This window comes from Acomys minous, assembly GCF_964271855.1.
Source record: "Acomys minous genome assembly, chromosome: 19".
Taxonomy (NCBI): domain Eukaryota; kingdom Metazoa; phylum Chordata; class Mammalia; order Rodentia; family Muridae; genus Acomys; species Acomys minous.
In genome coordinates this window covers 51,428,175-51,435,804 of record NC_140499.1, presented here as the reverse complement: position 1 = coordinate 51,435,804, position 7,630 = coordinate 51,428,175, and positions in this window count along the sequence as shown.

Here is a 7,630-nt window from a genome sequence, read left to right as displayed (position 1 = left end):
AGAAATAAACTAAGAGAAACACAGTTATATAAAAGTAACTTTAACATATATGTTTTTAGATAGTTGGTTAGTATCTCATTGTATATATGTAGTGCATGTTTTTTTAATCCATTCTTTAGTTGAGGAACATCTAGGTTGTTTCCAGTTTCTGACTGTTATGAATAAATCTGTTATGAACACAGTTGAGCAAGTGTCCTTGTGTTATGTTGGACATCTTTTTGGTATATTTCCAGGAGTGTTATTGCTGGGTCTTGAGGTAGACCCATTCCCAATTTTCTGAGATACCACCAGATGGATTTCCAAATTCTTTGTACAAGTTTGCACTCCCCACCTGCAAAGGAGAAGCTTGCTCCACATCCTTGCCACCACGTGTCTCACTTGAGTTTTTTAATCTTAGCCGTTCTAATGGGTGCTAGATGGAATCTCAGAGTCATTTTAATTGCATGTCTCTGATGACTAACTATGTTGAACATTTCTTTAAGTGTTTCTTGACAATTAGAGATTCCTCTGTTTAGATTTCTGTTTAGCTCTGCGCCTCCTTTCCAGTTGGATTATTTGGCTTATTGGTGTTTAATTTCTGGAGGTCTTTGTGTATTTGAGCTTTTAGCCCTCTGTTGGATGTAGGATTTATGAAGAACATTTCCCATTCTGTGGGCTGCTGTTTTGTCCTATTGACAGTGTCCTTTGCCTTGCAGAAGCTTTTCAGTTCCAAGAGGTCCCATTTATTAATTGTTAATCTTAGTGTCTAAGCTGTTGGTATTCTCTTCAGGAGGTTATCTTCTGTGCCAATGAGTTCAAAGCTATTTGCCGCTTTCTGTTCTATTTGATTCAGTGTATCCAATCTTATGCTGAGGTCTTTGATTATTCCTATAGAAATATCAAATGGTATTATATCACTTTACTCTCTAATGCTCCTAAGCAAAGAGTTGAACTAAGTGGAAATATAATGTCTCCAGTTACACGTTTGATGGATTATAGAATCTTATGATTTAATGCTTTATAATGAATAATATCTTATTTATAATAATTTCTGGGTGAGGTTATTTTCTTTATTCTTGCCTGTCTCAAAAAGTGAAACAACTCAAATTTTTGGAAGAAAATCATTATTTTTGTTATACTTTTCAGTATGTCATTTTTTTCAGTTTGTTTAAAAATAGTTTTGATAAACTAAAGCCCACAGTCACATTGGGATTTTAAGATATAAGCCTTGTTATTGTTATGTGCAATGGTCAGAATTAAATGCAAAAATAGAATACCTGATCTCTGTTAAATCGTCTGAGAGATGTATATACCCAGACAAAAGAACTATGGAAACAGGCTTTTCAAGTGAGCTTTTATTTGACATTGCATGAGGGTTTATATATACTTTGAGTGTGTTCCACCTAAGATCCCTGTGCTAGGAGCTTGGTACTCAGTGTGGTAATTTTGAGAGTATGGATATTTTAAAAGACCAGGCAAGGAGAAGGTGATGAGGTCCCTGGGTACATCGCCTACAGAAAGGATGAATACAGTTATCAGGTGGCTCCAGTGAATTGATATAAGAGTCTGGAGATGATTCTTTCTTGTGTTGTTATTGGTTATACCCTTTCTCTCTGCTCCTTTTCTTTTCCACACTGCTTTCTGTCTCTAGCATGCACTGTGATGGAGATAGATAGAAGACCCTCAGATAAGACTCAACTGATGTCACTAACTTATCCTGGAATTTGAGCTTCTGAAACTATGACTTAAGCAAAGCTCTTTTCTTACATATCCATGAAACCTCAGTTATTTTATTTTAGCAATAAATAACAAAGGTACATGGGTAGATAACAGACTGTGTTTAATGTCTGATCGTTATACGTGAAAGAATGTCCCAGCTGTAGAAAAAGCAAAAGCCCCATGTGACTGTCTTGCTGTTTCCACCCAAATGCTGTTGGTCAGACACAATTGTATCTTAGAAAAGACTGCATATTGGGGCATAACTTATCCCGGGATAGACTGCCATGTTTGGGTAAACAACCCTAGGAAAAAGAGATTAAAAATTATCCAAGACTGTCCTAATCTTCATGTACCCCCTGAAGTTGTATGAACTTCCTCATATCCAAGCCAGTTGCCCACTCCTATAAGAACCCTGACCAGCTCCCTCTCCTTCATACAGCCCTCATCCAGCGGGAAGGTTGCTGTCCCTCACTGCTGTGGTAGCAGACAGCAGCTTTGGTCAGACTTTGGTCTATTTTCCTACCTTTTTTGTTTCTTTACTCTGTGCTCTGAAACCTCACAATAAATGCTTAACTTTTCGCGTTCCTCTGTTGCGTACGTGTATGCTTCTCCTTTTGCATGGTGTCTTTATAACACCTTCAGAGAGGGTCTGTATTCTGCAACATTGTCACTGCAGTAACAGGCTGAATCAATCCGTTTCCTGCTGTTCTTTTTATTCCCATTTACTGCCATTGTATCTGTACTGTTTTTGTGTTTTGTTTTGTTTTGTTTTTCTGTTTTTCCTTCCCGTTTTTTGTCAACTTGAAACAATCTAGCGTCATCTTCTAATTTGGACATAATAGAAAAATCAATGATAAATCACTTTTATTCTACGTTTTCTTGATTGTTTTACTGTTTGTTTTTGGCCTGAAATGTGTAGACGTAGCTACTCCTGAAACTGCAAGATACCTGTTTCTACCTCCCTAATTTTGAGATTGTTGATGTGAGCTACCATGCCCAATATAAGATTATTTCTGCATTAATACCTAACCATACTCAGGTTCATTGAACCAATATTTATTCATGAATAGTGTTATCTCCTTCAGAATTTGTCTGCAGCTACGTAGGCTTACCCACAGACATACATGCTTGAATAAACACACACACTCCAGTGTTGATAACTGACAATCAACTTAGACTTCAGTAGAGATTCCTTACATATTTGAATGTAACTTTGACTTTGGCCTGTGACTGTGAAGTTGTTGTCAACGTGATAGCCATGAATGGTGCTATTGTGTCCCTGCTACAATAAGGACAAATGTACTTATAATTGCTAATCTAAAATTTTCATAATATGAAGAAAGCATTTAGAAAATGGCAAATATTTGACCAAATAGTTTTTGTTGAAAGAGAGAAGCCACACAGGAGTAGCATGTAGCCGATGAGAACATCCTAGAACTATCACTCCTGCATTTTGCTGGGCTTATGCCATTGCTTAAAATGAAAACATTGTCACAGCAAAGAAAGTAGAAAGCAATGCCGATTAGAAGCACAGAATGCTACAAGGAAGTCACAAACATGAGCACCAATGAGTAACAAGGTTTGATTAGTAGCAGCTCTTACAGTGAGGAGCTGAGGACTGTTTTATTACAAAGGACTAGATTGGAAAAACCTGAATACATTACCTGTCCAGGTAGGCAATAAATAAGATGAACTTCTTATAGAAAAAGACCTTTTCTCTCAAGAAAGGTGGGTTTTTACTAGACTTATTCAAATTAATTTTCTTTACAGAGTATGCCATCTGTTATTCTGACATGCTGTATGGAGAAAGGGCACTTTGAATACTGCTGCATGCCCCAATGAGCACTCCTCCCATTATTCACAAAGTCAAAATTTTGAATACATCATCTGCATTATTAAATGCCTTTCTTGAAAATCAATCATTTGAAGAGTAGCATCAAATGACTACTTCTGATGTGAAAATAAGTGAACAGTATTTTATTCTACTTATTTGAATCATTTTATTCAATGACACCTTTCGCACTTGGCTCTCTCCCAGTTGAGGAGATCCTCCCTCTTTTTGTTTGTTTGTTCATTCCCTCCTTTCTTCCCTGCTCCCTTCCTTCTATCTTGCTTGCCTTCTTTCTATCCTTCCTTCCTTTCATGTTTCCCTCCCTTTTTTCCCCTTCCTCCCTCCCCCTTGCTTCCCTTTTCCTTTCTTCTTGCCTTCCTTTCTTCCTCCACTTTTTTGTCTTTCTTCACTTCTTCTTTCCTCTTTCTCCCTTTATTTCTTTTTCTTCTTTATTTGCATTTTATGTATTTTGTTTTTTCTTTCTTTTTATAATAATTAATTTATTTTTTCGCATTACATTAAATCATAGCCTCTTCTCTTCTCTCCTCCCAGTCCCACCCACCTTCCTCTTCAGCCATTTCCCTCCACTACCCCTCAGAAAAGGGAAACCCCCACCAACCCACCCCAGTTCATCAAGTCACATCAGGACTGAGTGCATCTGTGGTCTTATACAATGTTGATCACAGAAGCATTAATCCTAAACTGGAAATTCACCACATGCCAAGGAATAGAGAAATACATGACACTCACTGTACTCCACAGCAAGAGAGAACAAGCCACATTTCCTGATAATGTGAATAAATCCTGCAATCCCAAATAATGCCTGATACCTTAGCTTGCAAGGTGAATCTGATTACATAAAGTTCAAAGCAGGAATGTTACCTGCTAGAGTATAAATAGCAGGGTGGTGACTGTCTGATTGCTTTAACACAGGAGAACTTGGGGCTTGTTAAATGGTACTTGTTAGTGGGTACACAGCTTAAGAAAAATCATGATGTTTAGGAACTTATGCATAATGTTCTTCATATTTTTCAATTCAATCAAAAATGTAATATGCTGCTGATAAACTGGAATTTCAGGATTGCATATCTATAGTCCACTTATTGAGAGAACATTCCAGCACATCGCATAATTTTCCAAACACAATGCTTAGGAAGAACCTGTACCTTGATCAGCAATAGAAGGTTTTTAAAATGCATGAGTTTAACTCCAGCTTATGGTTATGGTATTTTTCTCAATTTTCAGAGGGATTCAGATACATCATTTGATAGTCCTGTCATCCCTGTCCACTGTCAGGCAATGGAAGATTCTAGTCAGTCCCTGTATCGTTGAATCCTGCCTTCAGCCACCCATGAGTCAAAAACATTCAAAAGTTCAGTATGTGTTGAACAGTCACACATGGTTTTCCTTGTCATTGTTTCCTCAATGTTACATGACAGCCATTATTAACATAGTGTTAACATTGAATTGCATTTCATGCATAATTTAGAAACATTTAAAGCTTACATAAAGATTCTGATAAATTATGTGTAAATACCTTGTCTTCAATACATTAAAAAGCTTGAGCATCTGCAAATATGAGTATCAGAGTATCATGGAAGGGTCCTGAAATAAATTCCCCCATATGCACTAAGGGTCAATTGTATTCCCTCTTTGTGAAAGGAAGTACTTTGTTAATCTATGCTATCTCCTGAAATAATGTTTATGAAACATATTACTACCATATAACTCTTAAGCCATAGAAACATTTTTCGAAAGTCAGTTTAAGAAAAGATGTAGAAGGGACTGAGGTTTTGCTGCTCACATTTAATGAGTGTTTCAAATTTCCTCTCAAGTTATTGTTTGCAGTGATTCAAGTTCATGAAAATATCTCTTTTGCTGAAAGAGAATGAACTTCCCATCGACCTCATAGCCTGGAGAATAATATGCTCTATGATCATTCAGGACCTTACCTGCTCTCCTGCTATATACTCAGCCTGCTTAAGTTGATTCTGCCTTTAAGTGAACACTGAAACAATCCTTAATACGCCTTAGGTATCCTGTCCAAACAGATTTCACCACCTGAGTACATGTATAGCTTTGGGTATAAATTATATGCACTTTCACACAACTGACCCAGAGGGTGTGTGTGTGTGTGTGTGTGTGTGTGTGTGTGTGTGTGTGTGTGTGTGTGTGTGATTGTAGTAATCAATTTCTGAAGCAGCCAAAAGGTTGAAAGCAAATTATACAGCAAACAACCACCAAAAAGTTGGAAGCAACTTGTGGATATATAACATGACAAGCAAGGAATGTTTGCTATTCTACGTTAGTCGGGGTCAGTAAAATGACTTCTTTTCCCGAGAAACTCAAGAAAATATTTCTATAGAGAATCTCATTCCTTTTTCATGTATTCTTTGCTGCTCAGTAAATAGATAGAAAATACCCCCATTTTAGAGACAAATAAAAAAATATCTGGGTGAGAAGTAGAGAATAGAGAATTAAAATTATGACTTGTTCTCAGTCAAATCTGTGGGAGAAGAAATTCATTTGCTAATTCATCGCTAATCAATGAGGCTGTCACATTTTAAAGCTTGCTTGGTGCAGCAAAAACAACGATTCTCTGCAATTTTGAATTTAAGAAAGTTCTCCAGACTTAAGAATGAATGAACTGAGCAAATTTGGAGAGATTGTCCTTCTTGGGTTTTTTTTGTTTTGTTTTTTTTTTCCATGCACCTGTAGTTCACCATGATCTTCCATTCAGTCGTTTATAAACTTCTGGTCATGTTAACGACATTCAGAGGCAGTTCAGCTTGCTGACATAAGCACAGATGGTGGAGGTCCTTCTCGGACAGAAGCTTGAATTTCTCCATTCTTTCACACTCACATTTCCCCCTTAAGTAAAAAGAAAAGCAGCTGTAGCTGTAAATTGAAGGGAAAATATCCCGGTTTTAATTTATGTCCATGGGATTCTGAAGCCAGCTTTCTTTCTCCTTGCTTGCAGATTCTTCTAACATTTTAATTATCTATCATCTCCAAGACCTGAAGACTTCACAGACTTCTTGTCTTTCCTTTGTGCAAAATTTTTATTTTGTCGTCACAGTTAATTAACAGGTTGTTGGACAGTAGCCCTGAGCCTCATCTATTGTTAACATCAGATGGTCCTTATGCTCTGCAGGGGAAGAGTTCCAGCAGATGATGTGTGGTTAGTAAGTGCCTGGTATATGAAATATCCACTGTAGGTTTTCCAAAATATTCTTCTTTAATCTCTAAGCAGCACATGACTTGATTGGTCAAGGAAAACCATCCTTGATAATTCTACAAAGATCACTTCTACCTGAAAAGACATTTTAAACCATCCTACAGGAACAATCCACATAACTTTAAAAATTAGTCTCTAAAAATAAATTAGAAAAAATGGACATAGTAATTCAAATGTGTAAATGTCTTTCCCCAAAGAAGAATTAATCAGCAGAGGATTGTTGAAGCTCTGTTAGTTTGAAATTTCACAAGACTTAAGAAAGACTTGAATTGAATTGTCATCTACTGTATCCAGGCTTCTAAAACCTTCATGTAGGTGACATCTGCTGAGAAAAATTTGAAAAGGGCTATTTTTCACTTTGTGCTGTCAGTGGGGACATAGACTAGGCCACTCTATCTTCTACAAAGCTGATGCATATTTGAAGGTTTTTTTCCTGATTGACTTTAAATTTAAGTTTGGTGAATGATTGACAATTCACTATTCTACTTGCTTTCTAGTGGCTAAGGATTTTAGAGCCAAGAAAACCCCAAGAATGTAGAATAAATTACTATTATAATAATACAGTGCTGTGGCAGGAGGAGGAATCCCTTCACTTGTTGTTTTTGTCACCATTTCTAGCGCTCCTTACACTTTTTCTCCAGTGCTTAAGAGTCTGTGTCTTTCAATCCATCCTCACTCACAATGGTCTCTCCTGATTCTTTGCCTGGCTGTCTGGGAGTTGATCCTAATATAAATGCACATAAGCCTGCACCAAACCCAACTTAAACACTGAAAGCAACTTGTATTTTAACAGAGACATGCATTTACCCAAGTGATAGAAGACAAGATACTCAGTTTTTACTCTGGTCAAACAATGTCTTTTT